The following is a 13,430-nucleotide window of genomic DNA, read 5'->3' as shown; positions in this document are numbered from 1 at the left end:
AAGGGCATCCATCTCAGAGAAGGATACTCTAACCCATGTCCTGAGGACTTCACTACCACCGTCCGAGCTTGCTAGGCCCTGGCAGATGAACCTTAGGAGAAAAGGGTGAGGCCAGTTTCAAGCACGCTGAGCTAAAAAAAAATCCACTGCGCAGCCTCGAAGGATACACCCACATTTGTAAAGCCCTGTAGCGACAGGCGAGGGACGAAACGTCAGGTGATAAGGTGCACCGGAAGCTGCAGACCCAACCCTGCATGCAGGTGGCTCAGAACATTGGTCGCTCAAGACTGACCCTGGAGATGACAGTCTTGTTTGGCAACATTCTGAATGATCAATTAGCCTTTTTCAAGGAGAGCACTGCTTGCTTCACACGGAGAGGGGCCTAGAAAAGGTGGCCTAACCAAAGTTCATCTCCACCCTCCACCCGGCTGGCTAGCTGCGGCCAACGGGCATCTTCTGATGCGGTCGAACAACGACAAAGAGACAAAGGCATACACCTGCCTCCAAAGGTGTGTTCAGAATGACACTCCGATGTTGGAACATCAAACCATGCTTGATACAGCGAACAGTGGGCGTCCTGAGCGTCGTTATGCACTCATTGCCCACGAACTATCACGACTCAACACCAACATTGCTGCTCTCAGTGAAGTTTGTCTCCATGAGGAAGGCAGCCTCAAAGAACATGGTGCCAGCTACACACTCTACTGGTCAGGAAAGCCCAAAACCGAAAGTCACCTTTCAGGAGTTGGTTTCATGATCAAAAACTCCATCGCCTCCAAACTTGAACATTTGCTGACAGGTTCCTGCAGATGATAAGGTCATAATCCATGGTGACTTCAACACCAGAATAGGAAAGAACTCTGAAGCCTGGAAAAGAGTACTAGGCAAGCATGGTGTTGGAAACTGCAATGACAACGAACGTCTCCTGCTAGAGTTTTGTGCAGAACAGCAACTCACCATCACAAACACTATCTTTCAGCAGAAAGACAGTTTGAAGACAACTTGGATGCACATGCGACCCAAGCACTGGCACCTCTTTGACTATGTCAGTGCACCAGAGAAACATTCGCAATGTCCATCACATCCAAGTGATGGCTAGTGCAGAATGTCAAACAGACCACTGCCTTGTGTGATGCAAACTTAACCTCCACTTTAAGCCCAAACCTAAGAGGGGCAGAATTCAAAGGAGGAGGCTCAAAGTTAATTATCTTCAAACAGCTACAGTGAGAGACAGCTTCCAGGTAAACCTTTGAACTAGACTTGAAGACCACCCCACAGATCCCTCTCTTGAAGCGTTTTGGCAACATATTAAAAGTAGCATCCTGCAGTCTTCCGCAGAATCCTTAGGGTTCTCCTTCAAGAAAAACAAAGACTGGTTTGATGAAAACAATCAAGAGATACAGGAATTGTTGACAAAGAGAGAACTGCTCACCAAGCACACCTTGCTCACCCGTCTTGCCATGTAAGAAAAGCAGTCTTTCATCTTGCATGCAGTAAGCTCCAACAGAAATTTCAAGACATTCAGAACAAGCGTTGGGTCAACCTAGCAGAAAAGACTCAACTCTGCAGAGATTTGGGTGACCACAGAGGATTCTATGAGGCTCTGAAAGCAGTGTATAGCATACCACCTTCAAAGCTCCCTACTCAGTGCAGATGGCCAAATGCTTCTGACAGATAAAACCTCCATCCTGAATCAATGGTCTGAACATTTCCAGACTCTCTTCAGTGCCAACCGTGTAGTCCAAGGCTCAGCAAGTCAACACATTATACAACAGCCATTGAAAAATGAATTAGATATAGCTCCTACTATGGGAGAGACTCTTAAGGTTATACAGCAGGTGAAAACTGGCAAGGCAGCTGAGGTTGATGGAACCCCATCTGAAGTCTGGAAGCATGGAGGCCAAGCACTCCATGCTAAATTTCACAAGCTCGTTGTGCGCTGCTGGGAAAAAGGCGAACTACCATCAGATCTCCGTGATGCAGTCACCATCACCCTGTACAAGAAGAAAGGAGAAAACTCAGACTGCTCAAACTACCGAGGTACAACTCTGCTCCCACTGCTGAAAAAGTCCTCTCAAGAATACTTTTGAACAGATTAATACCTGCTATCTCAGAAGAACTCTTTCCTGAAAGGCAACATGGTTTCCGAGCCAATAGGAATACCACAGACATGGTATTTGTTCTCAGACAATTGCAAGAGAAGTGCAGGGAACAGAACAAAGGACTCTATATAACTTTTGTTGACCTCACCAAAGCTTTCTGTGAGCAGAAAAGGCCTGTGGTAGATCTTGGAACGATTAGGATGTCCCCCCAAGTTCCTCAAAATGTTACATGAGGATCCGCGTGGCCAAGTCAGATATGCCGATGCACTCTCTGAGCCCTTCCCAATAACCAATGGTGTGAAACAAGGTTGCATTCTCACACCAACTCTATTCACAGTCTTCTTCAGAACGATGCTCCAAAGGGCAACGGCAGACCTCGATGAAGAAAAAGGCCTTTACATACAATATCGTACCGATGGAATCCTATTCAACTTAAGGCATCTGAAGGCCCGTACTAAGATCTTAAATCACCTTGTCTGCAAGCTGCTTTTTGCTGACGATGCTGCCCTCGTTGCTCATACAGAAAGAGCACTGCAGCGCTTAACATCCTGCTTTGCAGAGGCTGCTGAGCTTTTTGGGCTGGGAGTCAGTTTGAAGAAGACAGAAATTCTCTATCAACCTGCACCTCAGGAAGTCTTCCATCATCCCTACATCACCATAGGCAAATCAGAGCTTAAGTCAGACCAAAAGTTCAGCTATCTAGGAAGCATCATTTCCTCAGATGGTAAGATTGACAATGAGATAGACAACAGGTCAGCAAAGGCATGCAGAGTTTTTGGAAAACTTCATAAGAGTCTGGTGCAATAAACACCTGAAGTGAAGTACAAAGACTAGTGTCTATAGAGCCGTTGTACTGACTACTCTTTTATATGAGACTGAATCACGGGTCATCTACTGCCACCACCTGTGACTCCTCGAACGCTTCCATCAGAGCTGCCTCTGTACAATCCTAAACATCCACAGGACTGATTACGTGACTAATGTGGCTGTCCTTGAACAGGCAAGGGTCACCAGTATTGAGGCCATTCTGCTGAGAACGCAGCTGTGCTGGGCAGGGCACGTCTCCAGGATGGAAGATCACCACTTCCCTAAGATTGTGCTCTATGGAGAAACTCGCCACTGGCCACCGCAAGAGAGGAGCCCCAAAAAGGAGACACAAGGACTCCCTGAAACAAGACCTCAGCTTTGGCCATATTGACTACCATCAATGGTCCACTCTAGCCTCGAATCAGGAGACATGGAGACGCACCATCCATAATGCTGCTGTCTCCTTTGAGAACACACGCAGAATCAGTCCTGAAGAGAAAAGACAACACAGAAAGGGCCGTGCCTCGCCAATACTGCCTAAGGAGACCTTCCGCTGTGCCTTTTGCAACCAGACTTGCCTTTGCAAATCGGTCTTTTCAGCCATCAGCATGCTTGCAACAAACGTGGGTGAAGCCCTTCCCATATCTTCGTTCCCAAAGTCTAGCCATAATGACGAGTTACTTCGCTTTGGAGTCCCATATCCTTAACGCTCCCCATCCCTAAATAAATAAATAAATAAATAAATAAATAAATAAATAAATAAAGCAGTTACCTTTTCTTCCAATTTGTTTTCTGGAGATACCTTTTTGATAAAGTTACAGGTTGAGCAGGAGCCTATGGGTTAAGTCCCCAGTGAAATCGACCTCATTTGAAACCAAAGCAGTCTGAAAAAAAGAATATCAAGTTCCTTTCCCAGTACTACAGTAACTCAGAGTAAGAGTCAATTTAACCACGCATTTCAGTTTTAAAGGAATGTTCAATAGTCTAATTTTGTCTGATCTTTGCTTGAAGCCTTTTATTTTACATTTTGGAGTGATTTTCAATAGAATTAGATTTTCTTCTTTTATTTTTGTCAACTTTCAAACAGTTGGTGAATTTATTTTGCTTTAATTTGGTTTTCTCTATATGCAGTTTTTGATAACGTATTGTTTTCTATTAAATAGTTGTCATGCACAATGATATATTTTTGATTGCTGAGGTCCAGTGATCTGTGACACTTTACACTGGACTGCTAAAAGCAAGCTATGTTCCACAATCATTGAAATAATAAGCTCCAAAAGTACAGCAATTATTTCCTCCTCCATTCCTATTGCTCATAGACTTATTGCATATCTAGTTTCTAAAATACAGATGTATTCTGAGGAGCTTACAAGAAAGGCTTTCAACATAGCTCAATTTCAAACTGTGTCCTGACTATTGCTTTGTAAATTTAAGTATAGATTCTAATAATGTGTTGTTTATTTTTTGTTTTGTTTTGTTTTTTAATTTCTTTTTTTAACACAGCTATTGCTGTAATGACACTGGGAAAATATGTCTGTTTATTGTAGACCAAGTAGTTCCCTAAAAACATTCTAAACACATGCAAAAGTTCATGATGCATAATGATTTCAGTATTTCTTTTAGGTAGGTGTTCTGTATTTCAGAGGATCCATATGTGCCATAAACAGTGAACAATCAGAAACACTCACTGATTATGATATGAATATTTTTTGGCAGGCTTTCTCTGTTGCCTTGACAGAATTGTAGTGATGCATTAGTCATTTGCATAGAAAAGATCTTGGACCATGACAGTCATTTATTGGTGGTGCCATCTGCACTTTTTTTTGTCAGTAAATTCTAAGATTACAAAGTATATTTGGTTCATTGGTACTTTAAAAATTTGGATACCGTCCTAGTCCTTTTCAGCTAGCATTCAAAAATAAATAAAAAGCATAGCACTTTCTCATTATGAACTACAGCTTAAGAAATAATTAGGAATACAAAAACATAAAATTCAGTTGAAACCATAAAACTCGTAAAGCCTCCAGAGGTTGTCCCTTATCTCAAAGCAATTGGACTGCTGCAATACATATTTCTGCATGTATTTTCAAAATGCCCATCATTTCTCCTAGAGATATTTATATAAATTGTCGCATGCAAAACTCCATTTCTAACAGCAGTATAGCTACTATTTCCCATTCCATCAGGTCTTTTTATTTATACAATCATTTTGTAAAATATCAGTACAAATCTAATGCTCAAAAAAAAAAAAAAAATTCTTCTGACAGTGTGTCTCTGCAAATGGAATCATACTCATTTGATTTCAGGTAGAAACAAATTCCATAACTGAGTATTCTTCTCTGTGACTGCTCTGATCCAGAGCAGTAAGTGCACTCTAGAGAATGTAAATTTAAGAAGTATGGTCTGTTACTGTTGCCATGATAAGGCTCATGGAGTTTGCAGATCATGGAATTAATTAGCCTTAGGCTTATGCAGGGATTTTTACATTAGTGAACATGTACTGAATCTGGAACTAGAGGGAAAAAACCCAGACACTTTTTGGGTGATTTTTGTAAATGCACAAGACTAGTACAAATTCTCTGTGCTTTATGAACAACAGACCCATAAAGATTGAATTTTATCGAACATCTCACCTGAGAATAAACCACACAGTACCTACTGTCAGACACAAACTTGAGGATTCCCTGATGCTTGGACATTTGTGTGGATAACAAAAGTTTAAATTTTGTCTGCCATGAAACAGAACTCCTCCTGACTTTACCAGATTAGAATTCTAGCAGTGATTTTAAGGAAAACCAAAGCAATTGCCATGTTCTGGAAATTTTGTGAAAGAAATTAAGGACTAATCTTAATAACAGTAATTCGAGGAGTATCAAGCCATATATGAATTCACACTTAACAGAATTTAAATTATGGACAGGAAGACAAACAATTCTTAAGAGCTACTAATCAAAGATGAAGGAATGTTTTTCTACTCTATAGAATCTACAGATTCAACCAGACAATTATACTTTTTCCTTTTGAATTAATTTTTCAGATACGCAGTACACACTGATTAATAATATTTCTCAGCTAAATTGTTGCATTCCTGGCTAAAATTCTTACCAAAGCTCAAAGAGATTCCACAGTCTGGTCCATTCTTTCCATGTCACAAAGAAGCTTTTTCTGTGCTTTTAATAATACCAACCTCAGTTCTAGGCATGATACTCTGAAAGTGGAAATTTCTTATAGGGCAAAATGAGAAGTCTGCCTGAGATGTGATGGGCAAATGATCATACCTCTAAGAAATTAGCTTTTATTTCAAATTTTTTTGCTGCTCTGAAGACCAATTAATTTTCTTTTTCACATTTTATAAACTACATATAAATCACGTTTTCAAGTTAAAAGTGTTTTTGCTTCAAAGTTTTAGAATATAAAAACATCTCAAATATTTAAACAATGTTTTCAGGCTACAAAAAATTCAAAGTTAAAAGCTTACTTGCTGAAAATTTAACAATGTACTTTGCACCCCAGTTTAGGGCTGACTTGTTTTTTAATCATTCAGGGTGTACTGGCAAAATTACCTTAGATATATGACTGCATCTATATGATTGTATTCACTGAAGGAAACTAGAGATTTAATTTTGAGTCTGTTGGAGAAGTTTTAAAAGACTGTAGTGAATGGAAACATATTTTTGAAACAATTATTCCATCAACAGTAAACAACTGTGACAAAATATGATTCCTTCTGCCAAATGCCTAAGGATTTTATACTATTTTTTACTACAGAGAAATCCTAAGTACCGTGATAGCTTCACTTAATTTCTGCCACTCACTTGTTTTGAAAAAAAAAATCTCCCAATAAGTAATTTTTATTTCCAAGACTGTTAATCATCCCCGTCACTATAATACACGTGTGTTAAGTATGAGCTTCAGCTAGGGCTGCTCCAAATTTAATGAATACTTCTGAAGCATTCTGGGATCCAAAGATGGAGGGCATCACGTAACTATAAAAGGCTAGTAGATTTCCTGCTTTCTTCCGCAGACAACAATACTTAATTGCTCTTCCAAGCACACCTCTCCAAGGGAATGTTTGAGGAACACAAGGGAGCCCTTCTATTGTGCAGAATTCTAATGGACTCTAAGCAAAGGGATAATAAAGGCTGAATTCACTTGAGAGAGGAGGACCAACTAATATGGAAAAAAAAAAAAAAGACAGAATACCATTTCATAACATCCTTCCTTTTGTTTGATGCAGAACTCCAGGAACTAACTGTTAAAAGGGGTCTTAGATAGCAGCAAGCTAGTATCAGAATGTTCCAATTTATCTGATTACACATTGCCCATTCAGATATCTTTAACCTGCACAAATTTTGCAGCTGCACTCAACAGGAATCAAACTTTTAAATGAAAATTATATCATGATTTTGAAATATATCTGTAATTTTATTTAATTTTGGGGGGAAAGGGAAGATTATAGCAGAAATTATAATGTTATAAATTTCAACTTACTTATAAAACAAGTTTTTCCAGTGGTTACTGTAACACTAATATTACAGCACAGAGACATTATCAATGCATACAAACATGAGTCAAAATAGAACCATATTGGGCAGTATAAAGCTTTGGAACATTCAACTAATGATAATGAAAACTAGCTTATAAAAATTCAAACAGCATTTTGTGAAACTATTATAAAGCTAGAAGCTTGGGAATTAGACAGAGTACCCACACAGCAGGAGAGTACAAATGAACACCTACGCAGATGGCTGCTATAAGAACTGAACAACCACCATTCTATATAATAGAAAGAAGCAAAATGAAGTGCCGATTGTAAGTGGTGCTTAACTTTATTAAGCCAAGAGAACACTATTACTGAAAGTCTGTATCTGACAAAGGGAAATTACTTTGTTGTAATCATGTTCATGAGCTGTCTTGTGCAGTCAAAGGCCTGCCATTCATTTAAATTAAACTGTAGCCTTTAAAATGTTAATTAGATAGTACAACCAGATGCAATATTGAAGAACCTTTAATTTATAAGTTCCAACCATTTTTCTTGAAACATTCTCACATGTTTGTAACAGAACAACAGGCATAGATTTGTGACAACATCAAAAGACTAGCTTACCATATATATTCCTTTTGTTGTCTTTGATAGCTCTTCTATATACATTAATGAGTACATACAATAAATACCTCTTTGAAGGGCATATTTCTGAAGCTAAATTGGAATATGTAATTTGACTGTACATTAATTTAAAAATGATTTTTTTAAGACATTACTTTTCCTCAGTATAGAAGAGAATAAATTGAGACCTATTTTTGCAGTTTTCCTTCACGTCACTGTTTAAAATCTTTAAAGTGTTCCTAGTTTACAAGGACAAGTTAGTTTAGTAGAGCCAATTGTAATACAACGGTACCAACTGTTTATGAAAACAAAACTATTAAGCTGACAAAAACCATGGACAAACAGCAGTATTGCTATTGGTGCAAAGTACAAATTGAATGCTTTTATCCACCCAGAAACATCCTCACAATGAGCCTTCTGAGGCTTTCACAAGTCAGGAGATGAAGAAGCCACTACATGAGGAACAAGTCTTCACATAGAACAAGCCCCTGCATTTATATCATCATGAAAAAAAAGGGTGCTGAGCACCTGCTTCCCATTGATTTAAACAGGAGCAAGACTGCTCAGTATTCAAAAATATTTTTTTCCATTGCCATGACAACAGTAATTAAAAAAAAGGTATACCCAAAATTAACAAGTGAATACAATTTTGCAAGACTGTTTTAGGGAACAGAGAATATAAACTTCAAACTGTTTTGTGTTTGAACTCTCAGTTTTCATTTTTCTAGTAGATATTCTCCTCAAAATAACATTGCAACAGAACTTGTCAATACTTTTAATCTTGCTCACAATTAGAGAGATTTTTTTCCCCTTCAATTCATGTCTTGTTTTAGTATAATCACTTGAAACTGGTTTCTTATTGGATCATTACTTCTACCACTGCCACAGCCTTGGAAACTGTCTGATCATTACTTCATGCTTAGGCAAATATCACTGCATCTCACTCAGAAGATAATTCTGGCAGAGGAATTCTGATGTTGCATATAGAATTAGACTTTTTTTTCTCTCTTTTTTTTTGTCTTATTTTCACAGCAGTTTCCAGCTGATCCAGGACTGAAGGAACTGTATTATTGGATATTTTGTGTGAGGTAGCCATGCCAGCATATGTATGAAAGATCTGATATTATTCTGATGCTGTAATTCTCTAGTTCCGGTATTGGGTTTTACAAACCGTAAAACAGAGAATTTTTTAAAAATCCTCCAGAGAAAACCACACAAAAATATAGAAAATACTGGAGAAAAGAGAAAATTTTGCCAGACTTCCATGCTCTTGATGGTTCTATTACTGTGGTCCTTATGCCTTACAAGTTCTGATTCATGTGATATGGTATAGCTATTTGGTAGAATTAGAACACTAAGCTAACTTCTGTTCATGCATCTTAACTACATAATTATAGCATGAACACTAATTTATTGTCACTCCGTCATGAGGTAGAAAACACCTCATGCTGATGTTTCCATAAAATCAATGTAGATTTATTTTTCAAGTGTTTAGGTGATCCTGATCTATGTTCCTGTTAGTGTTTTTATTTTAATTATAATGAAAGTGAATACATGATAAATACAGAAATATTTGTCAACTTAAAAAAAGGCCATTCTGAATTCCTTTTTTCTTCTTTTTTAGTTCCTTATTTTTAAAGATGGTAAAATATTATGTCAGCTCAAAGAAGCTAATCACTTGGGTTAGCTGTAAACTCTCCTCCCATAAATGCTGCTATAGATTCTTCAGATACTTGTACTTTTGGTACAAGCAATATTTTTTTTTATTTTAGTTGAACGATCCTGATTCTTTTCCCAAAAAAAGATTTTCTTCTTTCTAAAAGAATTTAAAGGAACACAGAATTCAGCAATATTCAGTACATGCTAGTGCTTGAATACTGTCACTTCTATATAAAGCAAATATTAGCCTTTTAAAGGAGTCATATTTCCAGGATCAGGTGGGAAGCACAGAAGTGTTGGATGCACCTCACTGCACTTCTGTTCATCCTCAACACTTTGCACAATGTGAGAATGTTTAATAATTCCAGCCCAGCCTACAGATAAGAATCTCTGGTGTCACATCACAACTGACAGTGCTGGTGTGAGATTTGTAGTAAAACAATATTCCAGCTGTAGCTTTCATTTACAGAAATAAAACAGCAGAATGGAAGGGAGGTGGGGGGAAAAGATAAACATTTTAGTCTTTTAGCACCATTTATACAAATTTTAGTGAAGCTATTAAAAAGTGAATATTGAAAAGCATACTGAAGCATACTGAAACTGGAGCAATAGTTGTTGAGCTTATTTTGTATTTTCTTAGCTACTTAAAAAAAAATCCAGCTAATATTTAACTCCTAAAGACATCCAATACAGGCTGATCACCAAATATAAATAAGCTCTTTCCTAAATAAAGTGTGTGGCAACTAAGGGACAGGCGGTCCTATTTTTCTCCCATTAATCACTGGAAACTTCACACGCAGGCAAAGTCTCAGGGGATAGTTCTGGCTGGGAAAAAGATCCTCCCTCCTCAGTTCTAATCAGTTCATCCCATCTGTAATGGTTTTAGAAAATTGTTAATGACATAAAGTGAGAGTCTAAGGGCTTTTTGGTCTGTCAGGATAGAGTTTCTGTGATCTCTCTAACAAACTACTACACACAGTTCTCAAAGCTTCTGGAAAATGATCTGGATTATGAGGGAATAAATTTGATATTTTAGCAATCACAACCAGGAACTAAAAAGAAAGGTTCCCTTAATGCTGTTCTTTCAAGCTATAATGGGAGGAACTCAGATAAATCTGGTTGTGAGACAAACCACATAAAAGTGCTGCTAGCACTTAGAGTACAGGTCTATATAATAGAATAGGTGAAATATATAAGCATTTGAATAAGAAGTTAAGAACAGGAATTTAAACAAGCCGTTACTTAATTTGCATCAGCCTCTGAATGCAGCTGTAAGTCCAAAACCTAGCACTTATGCATAAAGACTCAGTGGAATAGTATTATATCAAATGCTTACAATATATACTGGAAGTCTGTATGGGTGCATATATATTTACCTATCTATTTAGAAAGCATTTGCAATATTCATAAAAAAATGTGGACTGAAATGCTGAAGGCTTTCCTCAGTCAAACTTTACTGTTTGCTAGATAGGAACACACAACATGACAACATTAACATAAAATAACAATTTTGTTACCTTTCATACTAAAACTAGAAAACTAAACTCCTTGAACCCTGCAATGTTGGACTGAATTTAATTATGTCACATCAGACATGACAACAACAGCTAGCAAAAATTCAAACAAAGTAAATTTGAAATATAACTCAAAGCTTCACTAGAAGATCAAATTGAATCAAATTACTCCCAGTTCTATATAAACCAGTAGATCAGATTTTGACCTCTTGCAGAGATGATTTAAAAGTAATGACATTTTTACATGAAGGAACTGAGGACCTGGTGAACTATGCATGACTTAATAATGCACGCATAGCTGTGAATCTGAATCATGCTGGAGTAGGTTAATACTGGATATGAAAATGGAAATTTGCCAAGATTTTTTTAAAGACTAATTTTATTCTTCTACAGCTTTCTCAGCTTTCAGAAAATTCACTTCATTAGTGTGTCAGAAAAATTGACATTATAAAGATTGACATATATTCTAAGTTGCACTAGAGTGAGTTGCTCTGGAGAAATGCTTCATTCTCCAAATTTTCTGACACCCAAAATATTTAAGTAACTGCCTGCAAGGGGCCTCTGAAAGGCCATATATGCCTTCCTCCTTTCCTCACATTTCCCTGGTAGAAATACTTTATGATATCACATTGTAAAACATGTAATATTAGAACAGTCCTGAAAAGTCACATGTGGGCATGAGCATACCACTGGATGAGCTAACTAACTCGACTGTTGATGCATGGCTGTTGGTAATGTGATGCTAACAACCAAAATCCAAACTGGGAGTTTTTTCTTCTGGTCAGTGTTTCTACTCACCTCTTACAGATCACCATTTTCTGTAATATCACAGCAATTTAAATTGTGCCATTTAGCTGTTTAGCAAACACAATGTGTTAAATATCCAACACAAGCCAAACATCATAACTGATATTTAATGGAAAAAATCATCATATTTCTTTTAAACTGCTTGTTTAATCACAAAAGATCAACCTGATCTAGAGTATTGCAGTAGCCACCAAGAGCAATGACAGGGTCATAACCATTTACCTCAATCTGAACACTAGCTTTTGCAACATATACAGAAGATCTCCAGTTCACGATGTGATAAATACTACTCTACTCAGCTGCTTTTTATCCATGTCTCAGGTCTGCATAGATTCTTCAATTATTGCAATACATCATCAGCTATGAAAATGAATATTTTCTCATTTGAAGTTAGAGGTCACCTCACACTCAAAACACTAGAGAGTAACCATTCGGATTGATATTTTTTCTAATAATTGTGTGCAGTTTTAGGAATCATTTGAGATGTTGTATTAGCTTCCTCTTACAAAACCCAAATTCTCTTTGTGTGACCCTTCATCGAGTTCATCCACTTTTAGTAAGAGTTTCTTCATAGAGTTCTTCAATGTAACTGCAATTTTTACCAAATTCTCAAGACTCAAACCCTGGCTTTTACCCACATGATCTTTCAAGACTTCATCTTTCTTATCTTTAGCTAACTCTCACCAAGTGTCTGAAACTCCCTAAACATCTTGTATGCATAAATAAAATCAAGGTAACATATTTTATGCAACTTTTATCTGTTTTCTGTTATTGTGCCTAGCACCTCTGCCATATAAACTCATGCTGGAAGGGCAAAATACTGTCTTCACTCCACTGAATTTGCTCACTCAAGTGACCTTCCTGGTCATGCTCTAAAACATTTATTCTCACTTGTAATTTTCTACATGCCAGAAGCTGCAGTGAGGAGGTGGCTGGGAGGAGACATCAGCTCTGGTGTTGTTACAATTCTCCTCTTTCTAAACCATTTTTCTGCCTCTGTTCCACAAGGACATAAAACTTCACAAAACTCCAGGTAATGAAACTTACCTACATGCATTTGGTCAGCAATGTGTGCACCTTAGGACCTTGGATGGCACCACATTTTCAATTACTGGCTCTGTAAACAAAGATTGTTATCTTTTAAAGGAAGAAAAACATGCACTCGATCCATAACAGTAGGAGAAACAAACTAGAAACTACTTTTCTTGATCATTAATAAGAAAAAAAAAAAAAAAAGAGAAAGCAAGTTTTGACCAATGCAGTGAAATATATTTTCAAAAAATTTTGACTTTCAGACTAGAACTGATTATTAAAGAACGATCTTGTGTTGCCTTTTCTGTATCTTTAATTGTCCTACAATAATTGTCCATAAAGTAAGGTAAACAAGAGAAGTGTCATTTTAACTTCCTTATTTTAGTAATAATTCTATTTCTC

Source organism: Tinamus guttatus, unplaced genomic scaffold (genome assembly GCF_059628265.1).
Source record: "Tinamus guttatus ecotype Peru unplaced genomic scaffold, ASM5962826v1 Tinamus_guttatus_pri_ptg000327l, whole genome shotgun sequence".
Classification (NCBI taxonomy): domain Eukaryota; kingdom Metazoa; phylum Chordata; class Aves; order Tinamiformes; family Tinamidae; genus Tinamus; species Tinamus guttatus.
Note: the sequence above shows the minus strand (reverse complement) of the source record.